Source organism: Rosa rugosa, chromosome 6 (assembly GCF_958449725.1).
Source record: "Rosa rugosa chromosome 6, drRosRugo1.1, whole genome shotgun sequence".
In the NCBI taxonomy this organism is placed as follows: domain Eukaryota; kingdom Viridiplantae; phylum Streptophyta; class Magnoliopsida; order Rosales; family Rosaceae; genus Rosa; species Rosa rugosa.
Window position 1 is genome coordinate 20757137 of NC_084825.1, and position 17839 is coordinate 20774975.

At 40.4% G+C, this 17839-nt stretch overlaps 27 non-coding genes across 27 annotated transcripts; all 27 read left to right on the forward strand.

The window, feature by feature from the left end:
* Positions 1–272: 272 nt before the first annotated feature.
* LOC133718928 (5S ribosomal RNA) lies at positions 273–391 on the forward strand. The gene has a single exon (XR_009850669.1). It is a non-coding gene; the product is annotated as a 5S ribosomal RNA (ribosomal RNA).
* A 414-nt stretch (positions 392–805) lies between these two features.
* Positions 806–924, forward strand: LOC133719576 (5S ribosomal RNA). Its single transcript, XR_009851295.1, has one exon. It is a non-coding gene; the product is annotated as a 5S ribosomal RNA (ribosomal RNA).
* Positions 925–1329: 405 nt separating this feature from the next.
* LOC133719002 (5S ribosomal RNA) lies at positions 1330–1448 on the forward strand. The gene has a single exon (XR_009850737.1). It is a non-coding gene; the product is annotated as a 5S ribosomal RNA (ribosomal RNA).
* A 415-nt stretch (positions 1449–1863) lies between these two features.
* On the forward strand, positions 1864–1982 carry LOC133718977 (5S ribosomal RNA). Its single transcript, XR_009850714.1, has one exon. It is a non-coding gene; the product is annotated as a 5S ribosomal RNA (ribosomal RNA).
* Positions 1983–2396: 414 nt separating this feature from the next.
* Positions 2397–2515, forward strand: LOC133719577 (5S ribosomal RNA). The gene has a single exon (XR_009851297.1). It is a non-coding gene; the product is annotated as a 5S ribosomal RNA (ribosomal RNA).
* A 416-nt stretch (positions 2516–2931) lies between these two features.
* On the forward strand, positions 2932–3050 carry LOC133719048 (5S ribosomal RNA). Its single transcript, XR_009850781.1, has one exon. It is a non-coding gene; the product is annotated as a 5S ribosomal RNA (ribosomal RNA).
* A 414-nt stretch (positions 3051–3464) lies between these two features.
* On the forward strand, positions 3465–3583 carry LOC133719627 (5S ribosomal RNA). The gene has a single exon (XR_009851357.1). It is a non-coding gene; the product is annotated as a 5S ribosomal RNA (ribosomal RNA).
* Positions 3584–3997: 414 nt separating this feature from the next.
* LOC133718970 (5S ribosomal RNA) lies at positions 3998–4116 on the forward strand. Its single transcript, XR_009850707.1, has one exon. It is a non-coding gene; the product is annotated as a 5S ribosomal RNA (ribosomal RNA).
* A 414-nt stretch (positions 4117–4530) lies between these two features.
* Positions 4531–4649, forward strand: LOC133719594 (5S ribosomal RNA). The gene has a single exon (XR_009851317.1). It is a non-coding gene; the product is annotated as a 5S ribosomal RNA (ribosomal RNA).
* A 413-nt stretch (positions 4650–5062) lies between these two features.
* LOC133719060 (5S ribosomal RNA) lies at positions 5063–5181 on the forward strand. The gene has a single exon (XR_009850793.1). It is a non-coding gene; the product is annotated as a 5S ribosomal RNA (ribosomal RNA).
* A 414-nt stretch (positions 5182–5595) lies between these two features.
* Positions 5596–5714, forward strand: LOC133719579 (5S ribosomal RNA). Its single transcript, XR_009851299.1, has one exon. It is a non-coding gene; the product is annotated as a 5S ribosomal RNA (ribosomal RNA).
* A 414-nt stretch (positions 5715–6128) lies between these two features.
* LOC133719580 (5S ribosomal RNA) lies at positions 6129–6247 on the forward strand. The gene has a single exon (XR_009851300.1). It is a non-coding gene; the product is annotated as a 5S ribosomal RNA (ribosomal RNA).
* Positions 6248–6662: 415 nt separating this feature from the next.
* LOC133719051 (5S ribosomal RNA) lies at positions 6663–6781 on the forward strand. The gene has a single exon (XR_009850784.1). It is a non-coding gene; the product is annotated as a 5S ribosomal RNA (ribosomal RNA).
* Positions 6782–7194: 413 nt separating this feature from the next.
* LOC133718935 (5S ribosomal RNA) lies at positions 7195–7313 on the forward strand. The gene has a single exon (XR_009850675.1). It is a non-coding gene; the product is annotated as a 5S ribosomal RNA (ribosomal RNA).
* Positions 7314–7726: 413 nt separating this feature from the next.
* Positions 7727–7845, forward strand: LOC133719054 (5S ribosomal RNA). Its single transcript, XR_009850787.1, has one exon. It is a non-coding gene; the product is annotated as a 5S ribosomal RNA (ribosomal RNA).
* A 415-nt stretch (positions 7846–8260) lies between these two features.
* Positions 8261–8379, forward strand: LOC133718929 (5S ribosomal RNA). Its single transcript, XR_009850670.1, has one exon. It is a non-coding gene; the product is annotated as a 5S ribosomal RNA (ribosomal RNA).
* Positions 8380–8793: 414 nt separating this feature from the next.
* On the forward strand, positions 8794–8912 carry LOC133719063 (5S ribosomal RNA). The gene has a single exon (XR_009850796.1). It is a non-coding gene; the product is annotated as a 5S ribosomal RNA (ribosomal RNA).
* Positions 8913–9325: 413 nt separating this feature from the next.
* On the forward strand, positions 9326–9444 carry LOC133719581 (5S ribosomal RNA). The gene has a single exon (XR_009851301.1). It is a non-coding gene; the product is annotated as a 5S ribosomal RNA (ribosomal RNA).
* A 414-nt stretch (positions 9445–9858) lies between these two features.
* On the forward strand, positions 9859–9977 carry LOC133719032 (5S ribosomal RNA). The gene has a single exon (XR_009850765.1). It is a non-coding gene; the product is annotated as a 5S ribosomal RNA (ribosomal RNA).
* Positions 9978–10392: 415 nt separating this feature from the next.
* LOC133718973 (5S ribosomal RNA) lies at positions 10393–10511 on the forward strand. The gene has a single exon (XR_009850710.1). It is a non-coding gene; the product is annotated as a 5S ribosomal RNA (ribosomal RNA).
* A 414-nt stretch (positions 10512–10925) lies between these two features.
* Positions 10926–11044, forward strand: LOC133719064 (5S ribosomal RNA). The gene has a single exon (XR_009850797.1). It is a non-coding gene; the product is annotated as a 5S ribosomal RNA (ribosomal RNA).
* A 413-nt stretch (positions 11045–11457) lies between these two features.
* Positions 11458–11576, forward strand: LOC133719582 (5S ribosomal RNA). Its single transcript, XR_009851303.1, has one exon. It is a non-coding gene; the product is annotated as a 5S ribosomal RNA (ribosomal RNA).
* A 413-nt stretch (positions 11577–11989) lies between these two features.
* Positions 11990–12108, forward strand: LOC133719033 (5S ribosomal RNA). Its single transcript, XR_009850766.1, has one exon. It is a non-coding gene; the product is annotated as a 5S ribosomal RNA (ribosomal RNA).
* A 415-nt stretch (positions 12109–12523) lies between these two features.
* Positions 12524–12642, forward strand: LOC133718931 (5S ribosomal RNA). The gene has a single exon (XR_009850671.1). It is a non-coding gene; the product is annotated as a 5S ribosomal RNA (ribosomal RNA).
* A 414-nt stretch (positions 12643–13056) lies between these two features.
* LOC133719065 (5S ribosomal RNA) lies at positions 13057–13175 on the forward strand. Its single transcript, XR_009850798.1, has one exon. It is a non-coding gene; the product is annotated as a 5S ribosomal RNA (ribosomal RNA).
* Positions 13176–13589: 414 nt separating this feature from the next.
* On the forward strand, positions 13590–13708 carry LOC133718940 (5S ribosomal RNA). The gene has a single exon (XR_009850680.1). It is a non-coding gene; the product is annotated as a 5S ribosomal RNA (ribosomal RNA).
* A 396-nt stretch (positions 13709–14104) lies between these two features.
* Positions 14105–14223, forward strand: LOC133719058 (5S ribosomal RNA). Its single transcript, XR_009850791.1, has one exon. It is a non-coding gene; the product is annotated as a 5S ribosomal RNA (ribosomal RNA).
* Positions 14224–17839: the final 3616 nt, after the last annotated feature.

Below are 17839 nucleotides of genomic sequence, written 5' to 3' on the forward strand. Positions count from 1 at the left end.
TGTTAAGACGCAAAAGATTGGCCTTGGGCCTTGGGGCTCTTGGGCTTTGTTTGATCGAGGTGTTGTTTTTGCTAGATTTTTTATTCATTTATTTTGTTTTAAATTTTTATATTTATTTTCATTTTCTAACAGCAATAAAAGTGTATCCCGGCGGAGAGGTGGTGCGGTTGAGACGCCAACTAAAAACTTTCATAAGCTTGGGGTAATGTATGGAAGCACTTTAGGGAGCTGAGCGAAGGGAGTTTATATAGATTGATTCCAAATACACTAACGGGTGCGATCATACCAGCAATAATGCACCGGATCCCATCAGAACTCTGAAGTTAAGCTTGCTTGGGCGAGAGCAGTACTAGGATGGGTGACCTCCTGGGAAGTCCTCGTGTTGCACCCCTCTTTTTATGTTTTTTTTTTTGTTTCGGTTCATTAAGTTGCTTTTTTTTGATTTCGGCTACTTTGTCCATGTACTAATTCAATCCAACTCTTCGAAGGCTTGTGAGATTGAAGGAAAGCTCACCGGCCGCGGAGATTAGATATGTTAAGACGCAAAAGATTGGACTTGGGCCTTGGGGCTCTTGGGCTTTGTTTGATCGAGGGGTTGTTTTTGCTAGATTTTTTATTCATTTATTTTGTTTTAAATTTTTATATTTATTTTCATTTTCTAACAGCAATAAAAGTGTATCCCGGCGGAGAGGTGGTGCGGTTGAGACGCCAACTAAAAACTTTCATAAGCTTGGGGTAATGTATGGAAGCACTTTAGGGAGCTGAGCGAAGGGAGTTTATATAGATTGATTCCGCATACACTAACGGGTGCGATCATACCAGCAATAATGCACCGGATCCCATCAGAACTCCGAAGTTAAGCTTGCTTGGGCGAGAGCAGTACTAGGATGGGTGACCTCCTGGGAAGTCCTCGTGTTGCACCCCTCTTTTTATGTTTTTTTTTTTGTTTCGGTTCATTAAGTTGCTTTTTTGATTTCGGCTACTTTGTCCATGTACTAATTCAATCCAACTCTTCGAAGGCTTGTGAGATTGAAGGAAAGCTCACCGGCCGCGGAGATTAGATATGTTAAGACGCAAAAGATTGGCCTTGGGGCTCTTGGGGTTTGTTTGATCGAGGAGTTGTTTTTGCTAGATTTTTTATTCATTTATTTTGTTTTAAATTTTTATATTTATTTTCATTTTCTAACAGCAATAAAAGTGTATCCCGGCGGAGAGGTGGTGCGGTTGAGACGCCAACTAAAAACTTTCATAAGCTTGGGGTAATGTATGGAAGCACTTTAGGGAGCTGAGCGAAGGGAGTTTATATAGATTGATTCCGCATACACTAACGGGTGCGATCATACCAGCAATAATGCACCGGATCCAATCAGAACTCCGAAGTTAAGCTTGCTTGGGCGAGAGCAGTACTAGGATGGGTGACCTCCTGGGAAGTCCTCGTGTTGCACCCCTCTTTTTATGTTTTTTTTTTTGTTTCGGTTCATTAAGTTGCTTTTTTGATTTCGGCTACTTTGTCCATGTACTAATTCAATCCAACTCTTCGAAGTCTTGTGAGATTGAAGGAAAGCTCACCGGCCGCGGAGATTAGATATGTTAAGACGCAAAAGATTGGCCTTGGGCCTTGGGGCTCTTGGGCTTTGTTTGATCGAGGAGTTGTTTTTGCTAGATTTTTTATTCATTTATTTTGTTTTAAATTTTTATATTTATTTTCATTTTCTAACAGCAATAAAAGTGTATCCCGGCGGAGAGGTGGTGGTGCGGTTGAGACGCCAACTAAAAACTTTCATAAGCTTGGGGTAATGTATGGAAGCACTTTAGGGAGCTGAGCGAAGGGAGTTTATATAGATTGATTCCGCATACACTAACGGGTGCGATCATACCAGCAATAATGCACCGGATCCCATCAGAACTCCGAAGTTAAGCTTGCTTGGGCGGAAGCAGTACTAGGATGGGTGACCTCCTGGGAAGTCCTCGTGTTGCACCCCTCTTTTTATGTTTTTTTTTTTTTGTTTCGGTTCATTAAGTTGCTTTTTTGATTTCGGCTACATTGTCCATGTACTAATTCAATCCAACTCTTCGAAGGCTTGTGAGATTGAAGGAAAGCTCACCGGCCGCGGAGATTAGATATGTTAAGACGCAAAAGATTGGCCTTGGGCCTTGGGGCTCTTGGGCTTTGTTTGATCGAGGAGTTGTTTTTGCTAGATTTTTTATTCATTTATTTTGTTTTAAATTTTTATATTTATTTTCATTTTCTAACAGCAATAAAAGTGTATCCCGGCGGAGAGGTGGTGCGGTTGAGACGCCAACTAAAAACTTTCATAAGCTTGGGGTAATGTATGGAAGCACTTTAGGGAGCTGAGCGAAGGGAGTTTATATAGATTGATTCCGCATACACTAACGGGTGCGATCATACCAGCAATAATGCACCGGATCCCATCAGAACTCCGAAGTTAAGCTTGCTTGGGCGAGAGCAGTACTAGGATGGGTGACCTCCTGGGAAGTCCTCGTGTTGCACCCCTCTTTTTATGTTTTTTTTTTTTGTTTCGGTTCATTAAGTTGCTTTTTTGATTTCGGCTACTTTGTCCATGTACTAATTCAATCCAACTCTTCGAAGGCTTGTGAGATTGAAGGAAAGCTCACCGGCCGCGGAGATTAGATATGTTAAGACGCAAAAGATTGGCCTTGGGCCTTGGGGCTCTTGGGCTTTGTTTGATCGAGGAGTTGTTTTTGCTAGATTTTTTATTCATTTATTTTGTTTTAAATTTTTATATTTATTTTCATTTTCTAACAGCAATAAAAGTGTATCCCGGCGGAGAGGTGGTGGTGCGGTTGAGACGCCAACTAAAAACTTTCATAAGCTTGGGGTAATGTATGGAAGCACTTTAGGGAGCTGAGCGAAGGGAGTTTATATAGATTGATTCCGCATACACTAACGGGTGCGATCTTACCAGCAATAATGCACAGGATCCCATCAGAACTCCGAAGTTAAGCTTGCTTGGGCGAGAGCAGTACTAGGATGGGTGACCTCCTGGGAAGTCCTCGTGTTGCACCCTTCTTTTTATGTTTTTTTTTTTTTGTTTCGGTTCATTAAGTTGCTTTTTTGATTTCGGCTACATTGTCCATGTACTAATTCAATCCAACTCTTCGAAGGCTCGTGAGATTGAAGGAAAGCTCACCGGCCGCGGAGATTAGATATGTTAAGACGCAAAAGATTGGCCTTGGGCCTTGGGGCTCTTGGGCTTTGTTTGATCGAGGAGTTGTTTTTGCTAGATTTTTTATTCATTTATTTTGTTTTAAATTTTTATATTTATTTTCATTTTCTAACAGCAATAAAAGTGTATCCCGGCGGAGAAGTGGTGCGGTTGAGACGCCAACTAAAAACTTTCATAAGCTTGGGGTAATGTATGGAAGCACTTTAGGGAGCTGAGCGAAGGGAGTTTATATAGATTGATTACGCATACACTAAGGGGTGCGATCATACCAGTAATAATGCACCGGATCCCATCAGAACTCCGAAGTTAAGCTTGCTTGGGCGAGAGCAGTACTAGGATGGGTGACCTCCTGGGAAGTCCTCGTGTTGCACCCCTCTTTTTATGTTTTTTTTTTTTTGTTTCGGTTCATTAAGTTGCTTTTTTGATTTCGGCTACTTTGTCCATGTACTAATTCAATCCAACTCTTCGAAGGCTTGTGAGATTGAAGGAAAGCTCACCGGCCGCGGAGATTAGATATGTTAAGACGCAAAAGATTGGCCTTGGGCCTTGGGGCTCTTGGGCTTTGTTTGATCGAGGAGTTGTTTTTGCTAGATTTTTTATTCATTTATTTTGTTTTAAATTTTTATATTTATTTTCATTTTCTAACAGCAATAAAAGTGTATCCCGGCGGAGAGGTGGTGCGGTTGAGACGCCAACTAAAAACTTTCATAAGCTTGGGGTAATGTATGGAAGCACTTTAGGGAGCTGAGCGAAGGGAGTTTATATAGATTGATTCCGCATACACTAACGGGTGCGATCATACCAGCAATAATGCACCGGATCCCATCAGAACTCCAAAGTTAAGCTTGCTTGGGCGAGAGCAGTACTAGGATGGGTGACCTCTTGGGAAGTCCTCGTGTTGCACCCCACTTTTTATGTTTTTTTTTTTGTTTCGGTTCATTAAGTTGCTTTTTTTTGATTTCGGCTACTTTGTCCATGTACTAATTCAATCCAACTCTTCGAAGGCTTGTGAGATTGAAGGAAAGCTCACCGGCCGCGGAGATTAGATATGTTAAGACGCAAAAGATTGGCCTTGGGCCTTGGGGCTCTTGGGCTTTGTTTGATCGAGGAGTTGTTTTTGCTAGATTTTTTATTCATTTATTTTGTTTTAAATTTTTATATTTATTTTCATTTTCTAACAGCAATAAAAGTGTATCCCAGCGGAGAGGTGGGGCGGTTGAGACGCCAACTAAAAACTTTCATAAGCTTGGGGTAATGTATGGAAGCACTTTAGGGAGCTGAGCGAAGGGAGTTTATATAGATTGATTCCGCATACACTAACGGGTGCGATCATACCAGCAATAATGCACCGGATCCCATCAGAACTCCGAAGTTAAGCTTGCTTGGGCGAGAGCAGTACTAGGATGGGAGACCTCCTGGGAAGTCCTCGTGTTGCACCCCTCTTTTTATGTTTTTTTTTTCTTTCGGTTCATTAAGTTGCTTTTTTTTGATTTCGGCTACTTTGTCCATGTACTAATTCAATCCAACTCTTCGAAGGCTTGTGAGATTGAAGGAAAGCTCACCGGCCGCGGAGATTAGATATGTTAAGACGCAAAAGATTGGCCTTGGGCCTTGGGGCTCTTGGGCTTTGTTTGATCGAGGAGTTGTTTTTGCTAGATTTTTTATTCATTTATTTTGTTTTAAATTTTTATATTTATTTTCATTTTCTAACAGCAATAAAAGTGTATCCCAGCGGAGAGGTGGTGCGGTTGAGACGCCAACTAAAAACTTTCATAAGCTTGGGGTAATGTATGGAAGCACTTTAGGGAGCTGAGCGAAGGGAGTTTATATAGATTGATTCCGCATACACTAACGGGTGCGATCATACCAGCAATAATGCACCTGATCCCATCAGAACTCCGAAGTTAAGCTTGCTTGGGCGAGAGCAGTACTAGGATGGGTGACCTCCTGGGATGTCCTCGTGCTGCACCCCTCTTTTTATGTTTTTTTTTTTGTTTCGGTTCATTAAGTTGCTTTTTTTGGATTTCGGCTACTTTGTCCATGTACTAATTCAATCCAACTCTTCGAAGGCTTGTGAGATTGAAGGAAAGCTCACCGGCCGCGGAGATTAGATATGTTAAGACGCAAAAGATTGGCCTTGGGCCTTGGGGCTCTTGGGCTTTGTTTGATCGAGGAGTTGTTTTTGCTAGATTTTTTATTCATTTATTTTGTTTTAAATTTTTATATTTATTTTCATTTTCTAACAGCAATAAAAGTGTATCCCGGCGGAGAGGTGGTGCGGTTGAGACGCCAACTAAAAACTTTCATAAGCTTGGGGTAATGTATGGAAGCACTTTAGGGAGCTGAGCGAAGGGAGTTTATATAGATTGATTCCAAATACACTAACGGGTGCGATCATACCAGCAATAATGCACCGGATCCCATCAGAACTCCGAAGTTAAGCTTGCTTGGGCGAGAGCAGTACTAGGATGGGTGACCTCCTGGGAAGTCCTCGTGTTGCACCCCTCTTTTTATGTTTTTTTTTTTGTTTCGGTTCATTAAGTTGCTTTTTTTTTATTTCGGCTACTTTGTCCATGTACTAATTCAATCCAACTCTTCGAAGGCTTGTGAGATTGAAGGAAAGCTCACCGGCCGCGGAGATTAGATATGTTAAGACGCAAAAGATTGGCCTTGGGCCTTGGGGCTCTTGGGCTTTGTTTGATCGAGGAGTTGTTTTTGCTAGATTTTTTATTCATTTATTTTGTTTTTAATTTTTATATTTATTTTCATTTTCTAACAGCAATAAAAGTGTATCCCGGCGGAGAGGTGGTGCGGTTGAGTCGCCAACTAAAAACTTTCATAAGCTTGGGGTAATGTATGGAAGCACTTTAGGGAGCTTGGCGAAGGGAGTTTATATAGATTGATTCCGCATACACTAACGGGTGCGATCATACCAGCAATAATGCACCGGATCCCATCAGAACTCCGAAGTTAAGCTTGCTTGGGCGAGAGCAGTACTAGGATGGGTGACCTCCTGGGAAGTCCTCGTGTTGCACCCCTCTTTTTATGTTTTTTTTTTTTGTTTCGGTTCATTAAGTTGCTTTTTTTTTATTTCGGCTACTTTGTCCATGTACTAATTCAATCCAACTCTTCGAAGGCTTGTGAGATTGAAGGAAAGCTCACCGGCCGCGGAGATTAGATATGTTAAGACGCAAAAGATTGGCCTTGGGCCTTGGGGCTCTTGGGCTTTGTTTGATCGAGGAGTTGTTTTTGCTAGATTTTTTATTCATTTATTTTGTTTTAAATTTTTATATTTATTTTCATTTTCTAACAGCAATAAAAGTGTATCCCGGCGGAGAGGTGGTGCGGTTGAGACGCCAACTAAAAACTTTCATAAGCTTGGGGTAATGTATGGAAGCACTTTAGGGAGCTGAGCGAAGGGAGTGTATATAGATTGATTCCGCATACACTAACGGGTGCGATCATACCAGCAATAATGCACCGGATCCCATCAGAACTCCGAAGTTAAGCTTGCTTGGGCGAGAGCAGTACTATGATGGGTGACCTCCTGGGAAGTCCTCTTGTTGCACCCATCTTTTTATGTTTTTTTTTTTTGTTTCGGTTCATTAAGTTGCTTTTTTGATTTCGGCTACTTTGTCCATGTACTAATTCAATCCAACTCTTCGAAGGCTTGTGAGATTGAAGGAAAGCTCACCGGCCGCGGAGATTAGATATGTTAAGACGCAAAAGATTGGCCTTGGGCCTTGGGGCTCTTGGGCTTTGTTTGATCGAGGAGTTGTTTTTGCTAGATTTTTTATTCATTTATTTTGTTTTAAATTTTTATATTTATTTTCATTTTCTAACAGCAATAAAAGTGTATCCCGGCGGAGAGGTGGTGCGGTTGAGACGCCAACTAAAAACTTTCATAAGCTTGGGGTAATGTATGGAAGCACTTTAGGGAGCTGAGCGAAGGGAGTTTATATAGATTGATTCCGCATACACTAACAGGTGCGATCATACCAGCAATAATGCACCGGATCCCATCAGAACTCCGAAGTTAAGCTTGCTTGGGCGAGAGCAGTACTAGGATGGGTGACCTCCTGGGAAGTCCTCGTGTTGCACCCCCCTTTTTATGTTTTTTTTTTTTGTTTCGGTTCATTAAGTTGCTTTTTTGATTTCGGCTACTTTGTCCATGTACTAATTCAATCCAACTCTTCGAAGTCTTGTGAGATTGAAGGAAAGCTCACCGGCCGCGGAGATTAGATATGTTAAGACGCAAAAGATTGGCCTTGGGCCTTGGGGCTCTTGGGCTTTGTTTGATCGAGGAGTTGTTTTTGCTAGATTTTTTATTCATTTATTTTGTTTTAAATTTTTATATTTATTTTCATTTTCTAACAGCAATAAAAGTGTATCCCGGCGGAGAGGTGGTGCGGTTGAGACACCAACTAAAAACTTTCATAAGCTTGGGGTAATGTATGGAAGCACTTTAGGGAGCTGAGCGAAGGGAGTTTATATAGATTGATTCCGCATACACTAACGGGTGCGATCATACCAGCAATAATGCACCAGATCCCATCAGAACTCCGAAGTTAAGCTTGCTTGGGCGAGAGCAGTACTAGGATGGGTGAACTCCTGGGAAGTCCTCGTGTTGCACCCCTCTTTTTATGTTTTTTTTTTTTGTTTCGGTTCATTAAGTTGCTTTTTTTTGATTTCGGCTACTTTGTCCATGTACTAATTCAATCCAACTCTTCGAAGGCTTGTGGGATTGAAGGAAAGCTCCCCGGCCGCGGAGATTAGATATGTTAAGACGCAAAAGATTGGCCTTGGGCCTTGGGGCTCTTGGGCTTTGTTTGATCGAGGTGTTGTTTTTGCTAGATTTTTTATTCATTTATTTTGTTTTAAATTTTTATATTTATTTTCATTTTCTAACAGCAATAAAAGTGTATCCCGGCGGAGAGGTGGTGCGGTTGAGACGCCAACTAAAAACTTTCATAAGCTTGGGGTAATGTATGGAAGCACTTTAGGGAGCTGAGCGAAGGGAGTTTATATAGATTGATTCCAAATACACTAACGGGTGCGATCATACCAGCAATAATGCACCGGATCCCATCAGAACTCTGAAGTTAAGCTTGCTTGGGCGAGAGCAGTACTAGGATGGGTGACCTCCTGGGAAGTCCTCGTGTTGCACCCCTCTTTTTATGTTTTTTTTTTTGTTTCGGTTCATTAAGTTGCTTTTTTTTGATTTCGGCTACTTTGTCCATGTACTAATTCAATCCAACTCTTCGAAGGCTTGTGAGATTGAAGGAAAGCTCACCGGCCGCGGAGATTAGATATGTTAAGACGCAAAAGATTGGACTTGGGCCTTGGGGCTCTTGGGCTTTGTTTGATCGAGGGGTTGTTTTTGCTAGATTTTTTATTCATTTATTTTGTTTTAAATTTTTATATTTATTTTCATATTCTAACAGCAGTAAAAGTGTATCCCGGCGGAGAGGTGGTGCGGTTGAGACGCCAACTAAAAACTTTCATAAGCTTGGGGTAATGTATGGAAGCACTTTAGGGAGCTGAGCGAAGGGAGTTTATATAGATTGATTCTGCATACACTAACGGGTGCGATCATACCAGCAATAATGCACCGGATCCCATCAGAATTTCGAAGTTAAGCTTGCTCTGGCGAGAGCAGCACTAGGATGGGTGACCTCCTGGGAAGTCCTCGTGTTGCACCCCTCTTTTTATGTTTTTTTTTTTTGTTTCGGTTCATTAAGTTGCTTTTTTGATTTCGGCTACTTTGTCCATGTACTAATTCAATCCAACTCTTCGAAGGCTTGTGAGATTGAAGGAAAGCTCACCGGCCGCGGAGATTAGATATGTTAAGACGCAAAAGATTGGCCTTGGGCCTTGGGGCTCTTGGGCTTTGTTTGATCGAGGAGTTGTTTTTGCTAGATTTTTTATTCATTTATTTTGTTTTAAATTTTTATATTTATTTTCATTTTCTAACAGCAATAAAAGTGTATCCCGGCGGAGAGGTGGTGCGGTTGAGACGCCAACTAAAAACTTTCATAAGCTTGGGGTAATGTATGGAAGCACTTTAGGGAGCTGAGCGAAGGGAGTTTATATAGATTGATTCCGCATACACTAACGGGTGCGATCATACCAGCAATAATGCACCGGATCCCATCAGAACTCCGAAGTTAAGCTTGCTTGGGCGAGAGCAGTACTAGGATGGGTGACCTCCTGGGAAGTCCTCGTGTTGCACCCCCCTTTTTATGTTTTTTTTTTTTTGTTTCGGTTCATTAAGTTGCTTTTTTGATTTCGGCTACTTTGTCCATGTACTAATTCAATCCAACTCTTCGAAGTCTTGTGAGATTGAAGGAAAGCTCACCGGCCGCGGAGATTAGATATGTTAAGACGCAAAAGATTGGCCTTGGGCCTTGGGGCTCTTGGGCTTTGTTTGATCGAGGAGTTGTTTTTGCTAGATTTTTTATTCATTTATTTTGTTTTAAATTTTTATATTTATTTTCATTTTCTAACAGCAATAAAAGTGTATCCCGGCGGAGAGGTGGTGCGGTTGAGACGCCAACTAAAAACTTTCATAAGCTTGGGGTAATGTATGGAAGCACTTTAGGGAGCTGAGCGAAGGGAGTTTATATAGATTGATTCCGCATACACTAACGGGTGCGATCATACCAGCAATAATGCACCGGATCCCATCAGAACTCCGAAGTTAAGCTTGCTTGGGCGAGAGCAGTACTAGGATGGGTGAACTCCTGGGAAGTCCTCGTGTTGCACCCCTCTTTTTATGTTTTTTTTTTTTGTTTCGGTTCATTAAGTTGCTTTTTTTTGATTTCGGCTACTTTGTCCATGTACTAATTCAATCCAACTCTTCGAAGGCTTGTGAGATTGAAGGAAAGCTCCCCGGCCGCGGAGATTAGATATGTTAAGACGCAAAAGATTGGCCTTGGGCCTTGGGGCTCTTGGGCTTTGTTTGATCGAGGTGTTGTTTTTGCTAGATTTTTTATTCATTTATTTTGTTTTAAATTTTTATATTTATTTTCATTTTCTAACAGCAATAAAAGTGTATCCCGGCGGAGAGGTGGTGCGGTTGAGACGCCAACTAAAAACTTTCATAAGCTTGGGGTAATGTATGGAAGCACTTTAGGGAGCTGAGCGAAGGGAGTTTATATAGATTGATTCCAAATACACTAACGGGTGCGATCATACCAGCAATAATGCACCGGATCCCATCAGATCTCTGAAGTTAAGCTTGCTTGGGCGAGAGCAGTACTAGGATGGGTGACCTCCTGGGAAGTCCTCGTGTTGCACCCCTCTTTTTATGTTTTTTTTTTTGTTTCGGTTCATTAAGTTGCTTTTTTTTGATTTCGGCTACTTTGTCCATGTACTAATTCAATCCAACTCTTCGAAGGCTTGTGAGATTGAAGGAAAGCTCACCGGCCGCGGAGATTAGATATGTTAAGACGCAAAAGATTGGCCTTGGGCCTTGGGGCTCTTGGGCTTTGTTTGATCGAGGGGTTGTTTTTGCTAGATTTTTTATTCATTTATTTTGTTTTAAATTTTTATATTTATTTTCATATTCTAACAGCAGTAAAAGTGTATCCCGGCGGAGAGGTGGTGCGGTTGAGACGCCAACTAAAAACTTTCATAAGCTTGGGGTAATGTATGGAAGCACTTTAGGGAGCTGAGCGAAGGGAGTTTATATAGATTGATTCTGCATACACTAACGGGTGCGATCATACCAGCAATAATGCACCGGATCCCATCAGAATTTCGAAGTTAAGCTTGCTCTGGCGAGAGCAGCACTAGGATGGGTGACCTCCTGGGAAGTCCTCGTGTTGCACCCCTCTTTTTATGTTTTTTTTTTTTGTTTCGGTTCATTAAGTTGCTTTTTTGATTTCGGCTACTTTGTCCATGTACTAATTCAATCCAACTCTTCGAAGGCTTGTGAGATTGAAGGAAAGCTCACCGGCCGCGGAGATTAGATATGTTAAGACGCAAAAGATTGGCCTTGGGCCTTGGGGCTCTTGGGCTTTGTTTGATCGAGGAGTTGTTTTTGCTAGATTTTTTATTCATTTATTTTGTTTTAAATTTTTATATTTATTTTCATTTTCTAACAGCAATAAAAGTGTATCCCGGCGGAGAGGTGGTGCGGTTGAGACGCCAACTAAAAACTTTCATAAGCTTGGGGTAATGTATGGAAGCACTTTAGGGAGCTGAGCGAAGGGAGTTTATATAGATTGATTCCGCATACACTAACGGGTGCGATCATACCAGCAATAATGCACCGGATCCCATCAGAACTCCGAAGTTAAGCTTGCTTGGGCGAGAGCAGTACTAGGATGGGTGACCTCCTGGGAAGTCCTCGTGTTGCACCCCCCTTTTTATGTTTTTTTTTTTTGTTTCGGTTCATTAAGTTGCTTTTTTGATTTCGGCTACTTTGTCCATGTACTAATTCAATCCAACTCTTCGAAGTCTTGTGAGATTGAAGGAAAGCTCACCGGCCGCGGAGATTAGATATGTTAAGACGCAAAAGATTGGCCTTGGGCCTTGGGGCTCTTGGGCTTTGTTTGATCGAGGAGTTGTTTTTGCTAGATTTTTTATTCATTTATTTTGTTTTAAATTTTTATATTTATTTTCATTTTCTAACAGCAATAAAAGTGTATCCCGGCGGAGAGGTGGTGCGGTTGAGACGCCAACTAAAAACTTTCATAAGCTTGGGGTAATGTATGGAAGCACTTTAGGGAGCTGAGCGAAGGGAGTTTATATAGATTGATTCCGCATACACTAACGGGTGCGATCATACCAGCAATAATGCACCGGATCCCATCAGAACTCCGAAGTTAAGCTTGCTTGGGCGAGAGCAGTACTAGGATGGGTGAACTCCTGGGAAGTCCTCGTGTTGCACCCCTCTTTTTATGTTTTTTTTTTTTGTTTCGGTTCATTAAGTTGCTTTTTTTTGATTTCGGCTACTTTGTCCATGTACTAATTCAATCCAACTCTTCGAAGGCTTGTGAGATTGAAGGAAAGCTCCCCGGCCGCGGAGATTAGATATGTTAAGACGCAAAAGATTGGCCTTGGGCCTTGGGGCTCTTGGGCTTTGTTTGATCGAGGTGTTGTTTTTGCTAGATTTTTTATTCATTTATTTTGTTTTAAATTTTTATATTTATTTTCATTTTCTAACAGCAATAAAAGTGTATCCCGGCGGAGAGGTGGTGCGGTTGAGACGCCAACTAAAAACTTTCATAAGCTTGGGGTAATGTATGGAAGCACTTTAGGGAGCTGAGCGAAGGGAGTTTATATAGATTGATTCCAAATACACTAACGGGTGCGATCATACCAGCAATAATGCACCGGATCCCATCAGAACTCTGAAGTTAAGCTTGCTTGGGCGAGAGCAGTACTAGGATGGGTGACCTCCTGGGAAGTCCTCGTGTTGCACCCCTCTTTTTATGTTTTTTTTTTTGTTTCGGTTCATTAAGTTGCTTTTTTTTGATTTCGGCTACTTTGTCCATGTACTAATTCAATCCAACTCTTCGAAGGCTTGTGAGATTGAAGGAAAGCTCACCGGCCGCGGAGATTAGATATGTTAAGACGCAAAAGATTGGCCTTGGGCCTTGGGGCTCTTGGGCTTTGTTTGATCGAGGGGTTGTTTTTGCTAGATTTTTTATTCATTTATTTTGTTTTAAATTTTTATATTTATTTTCATATTCTAACAGCAGTAAAAGTGTATCCCGGCGGAGAGGTGGTGCGGTTGAGACGCCAACTAAAAACTTTCATAAGCTTGGGGTAATGTATGGAAGCACTTTAGGGAGCTGAGCGAAGGGAGTTTATATAGATTGATTCTGCATACACTAACGGGTGCGATCATACCAGCAATAATGCACCGGATCCCATCAGAATTTCGAAGTTAAGCTTGCTCTGGCGAGAGCAGCACTAGGATGGGTGACCTCCTGGGAAGTCCTCGTGTTGCACCCCTCTTTTTATGTTTTTTTTTTTTTGTTTCGGTTCATTAAGTTGCTTTTTTGATTTCGGCTACTTTGTCCATGTAATAATTCAATCCAACTCTTCGAAGGCTTGTGAGATTGAAGGAAAGCTCACCGGCCGCGGAGATTAGATATGTTAAGACGCAAAAGATTGGCCTTGGGCCTTGGGGCTCTTGGGCTTTGTTTGATCGAGGAGTTGGTTTTGCTAGATTTTTTATTCATTTATTTTGTTTTAAATTTTTATATTTATTTTCATTTTCTAACAGCAATAAAAGTGTATCCCGGCGGAGAGGTGGTGCGGTTGAGACGCCAACTAAAAACTTTCATAAGCTTGGGGTAATGTATGGAAGCACTTTAGGGAGCTGAGCGAAGGGAGTTTATATAGATTGATTCCGCATACACTAACGGGTGCGATCATACCAGCAATAATGCACCGGATCCCATCAGAACTCCGAAGTTAAGCTTGCTTGGGCGAGAGCAGTACTAGGATGGGTGACCTCCTGGGAAGTCCTCGGGTTGCACCCCTCTTTTTATTTTTTTTTGTTTCGGTTCATTAAGTTGCTTTTTTGATTTCGGCTACTTTGTCCATGTACTAATTCAATCCAACTCTTCGAAAGCTTGTGAGATTGAAGGAAAGCTCACCGGCCGCGGAGATTAGATATTTGTAAGGTCAAAAGATTGGCCTTGGGCCTCTTGGGCTTTGATTGTTCAAGGAGTTGTTTTTGCTAGATTTTTTATTCACTTATGTTGTTTTAAATTTTTATATTTATTTTCATTTTCTAACAGCAATAAATGTGTATCCCGGCGGGGAGGCGGTGCGGTTGAGACGCCAACTATGAAAGTTTTCTGGGGTAATGTATAGAAGCACTTTAGGGAGCTGAGCGAATGAAGTTTATATATATTGATTTCCCATACACCAACGGGTGCGATCATACCAGCAATAATGCACCGGATCCCATCAGAACTGTGAAGTTAAGCTTGCTTGGGCGAGAGCAGTACTAGGATGGGTGACCACCTGGGAAGTCCTCGTGTTGCACCCCTCTTTTTTCTGTTTCGGTTCATTAAGTTGCTTTTTTGATTTCGGCTACTTTGTCCATGTACTAATTCGTACGTTACAAAAGATAAGGCTGCCGTTAGAAGAAACAAACCACTACTGTGTTATTTGGAAAAGCCTCGCCTGAATCTTCACGAGTATTTGGGTAGGCAGCTGCACATGATGAACGCATAAGCACCGATTTATGCAGTTTTCAGATTATTTATGCACATATTCACAAACAAATATGCACACACTAAAAACTCTCCGCAGAATTTAAAAAAAGGGATAACTCTAGCTACATCATGGTTCTCAGACAATCGAATTGTCATATCAGCTAGAATTCTAGAATAGATACCTTGAGAATATTGCTAAGCACCACCAGCTGGCTTTTCAGTAACAACAGGTGTGCAGTCCTTGTACAACTCGATCACTCTCTTGGCATCCAATATATAAGCGTGCTCATCAAAACCAAAGAAAGACCATCGATCGTAAGCAGAATCCCAGCGCCACCTTGTACCGTAACCATCAGTTGAAGCAGTTGTAGAGATACATCTCATCCATCATCGGAATCAAGCCGTCGACCCAAAAATAAGATTAATTTGTCACTTTATTTGAAACTTCCCACCCAAAAATCCTGATTTTCGAGAAACTTCCAAAGCTCGACGTATTGAAGCCCAGCCCAACACCCTAGCAAAAAAGCCCAGCCCAACAACTGGCCATGAACTCAATTCCATCCCCTCACTAGTAATGGTGCCCGCGCTTTTGCCGCGGGATTTGTTGTTGTCACTGAAAAGGATTTGATTCTTGATCACAATGATAAAATAAGAGACAGTTTCATCTGTCTAAAATTGTTTGGTTTACATTACTGCAGTTTACAATGAGATTGTATCATAGCATACTATGACAGCATCAAGTATTGCAGGGAGCAGAGGATGCTAAAATAAATGGATAGACATGTTGTAGCAGCTGTCCTAAGATTGAAGTAACTGAATTTCAAAAACAAAATCGTTTAATGCAGAAATTACAGTGTTCTAGCAAGTAGATTGACATATATCAAAGAAGCAAATTCTAATGACATCACATAAAAAATGATGCCCCCACGATGCAGCGGGTATCTTATTCATCCATTATAAGAGAGTGGTTACAAACATTGATGGATTATATAGCTAAATAGTTCTTTTATACATTCCAATTCAAAGTTAGGTGGGAATACATGTGGTACAAAATCTGTCAACTACACATTGTGTCACATAGTTAAATCGTAAATTTCTGTATGTTGATTTGTTTTTTCTTACTTGGGAACAGTTGCAGTCCTAGTTGGCCCAAGGCAAATCAAGCACATACGGTTGTAGAAAACATGTAGTGGTCCTATATATTACAACTTATGTTCTGCAAAAGATGGGTATTGGAATTCAGGAAAAAAGGAAGACACATAAAAACTGAATACACAAATTGTCAATACAAAAAAATTACTTCATAGTACGAAAAAAGTCAAAATATTATTTTTACAGCTAGGTTGAACCTAATAAACAACGATTTAATATTAGATTAAAAGATAAACATAGACTTCGTACCTCATCAAGATTAGTTAATCTTCCATCCAAAGTAGAAGTATTCATGTTTAACCCCAATCTGTAAAAAAAAAAAAAAAAAAATGGTGTCAATAAGAGTAGTGTGTAACACAGCAGTAACGAAGCATCCAACATAGCAATAACGAAGCACATTAGAGAAGAATCCATCACATTTGACATTTTAATTAATCAATTTTAATAGTAGACAAACTTTTAAATAAGAAAGAATACATCAACAGGCTATTTTGATTGTTTTTTGACCAAAGGAGGTTGAGATTTCAAATCAAATGTCAAGTTGAATTGAACATAGATTGTCAAATAATGATATGTACCTGCAGCTGCAGCCTCTTCGCAGTTAACATTATTTTGTCCTTGATCTTCGAAGTTTTGACTTTTGCTCTATCCTTACTCAATCCAAATCACCATGAATAAGCTACATCAGATGATTGTGAAAATGATCAGCATACAATATATAAACTATCAAGAGATTGTTGAAAAACATGCAAGTGATAAAAGTCCACTTACTTTAATCTTGGTCTTGAAGAACCTCTTTGTTTATCTAAGCCATTGATTCTTGAATCTGGGCTTGTGCAGCAATATTAGCAATGATGTCTCTACATGTGTTTTCAAGATGTTTGATTTGTGTAAGGTTATTCTAAATGGAATGGTTTCTTGTTGTATGATATACTGCAAGCCCTTGATCTGTTCTAACAATGTACAATTAGAGAATAACATATAAGGTAAGTAATCACAGGAAAATGATTAACAGATAAATATGGAAATAACAAAGCTTGGTAAGAAGACATACCCACGCATGACACGCGGCTCTTCCTCATGTGAGCACAACTGTGTCTCTCTTGCTGAGTTGCTAAACTGAACTAAACTCAATAAGTAGATATTAAATTTATTATACAGAACAAAAGAGTTGATGTAAAACTAAATGAAGTAGTCACATGCACAGTGATGCACTTGTACCTCATGCATGTTTTGATATATCCCTGCGAACTGTTTGAATCGTTTTAGCATCAAAGGAACTGGAATTGGACTCATAGCCCTGAAAAGACTCTTCCCTAGTGCGGCATTTTAGAAGAACAACCATGCTGGAAGGTAGGTGGAGTATGAATTTAGCCAGTTAAAAAAAGAATGAAATGCAAAATTATGAAAGAAGTTATCTTGCCTGTACTGTGTAAGTCCTGAATACGAAATCATGTCCAAGCAAGCCAAACTTTGGCATGTAATTATTAGCAATCTCATATCTTCACTGAACATATAGAAGCAATTGGTTGTCAGTAATTCTAAAACAAAGTAATTGAAAAGAAATGATCCCCTGAGCATATATATGAATTATAAGAGAAACAAACAATACCCTGGGGTATCATTGATATGTTTTGAATGCTTTCTTTCGGTTGATGACTAATTTCAAAAAATCCAATTCCCATTTTGTTTGAAACTGCTTTAACCTATTGAAGTCAGAATGTATATATAAGGACAAACTGTTAGTATTTATGCATGAAGGGTGACCCTAGCTTGCTGTGAATTCCAAAACCACAGTTGGTTTAACTCACCGAACAGAGCTGTGAATTCCAAAACCACAGTTGATACATACATACATACATATAATTTCTCCATTTTTTGTTTTTCTCTATATTTCAGCCATCAGGATACAACTCTTAATGCCTTTGCTGATTTTTATTCAGACAAAGACCATTAGTTTCTATATTGTCATGCTTGATTTCCAGCGATGTAATACTGCTGAGAGGATGGTGGGGTTTTCAAGAAAAATGAACTCAGAAAAAACTTGTTTAAGTTGATGAACTCTCATCTGCAACATATAGCTTTGCTAACTTTCAACCACTGATCCAGATGATAAAACCCATGCCAACTTCCATAAATTTTAGACACTGATTTTTAATGACCTTACAGCTCCCTCTTTAATTGGAAGTGATAAGAAATATCACATGTTCTGGAATGAGCAATCCCATAACTGCTGCAATTTCATTTGAACAGTGTATATCACATGTTCTGAATCGTTTTAGTTGTAAAAGGAGT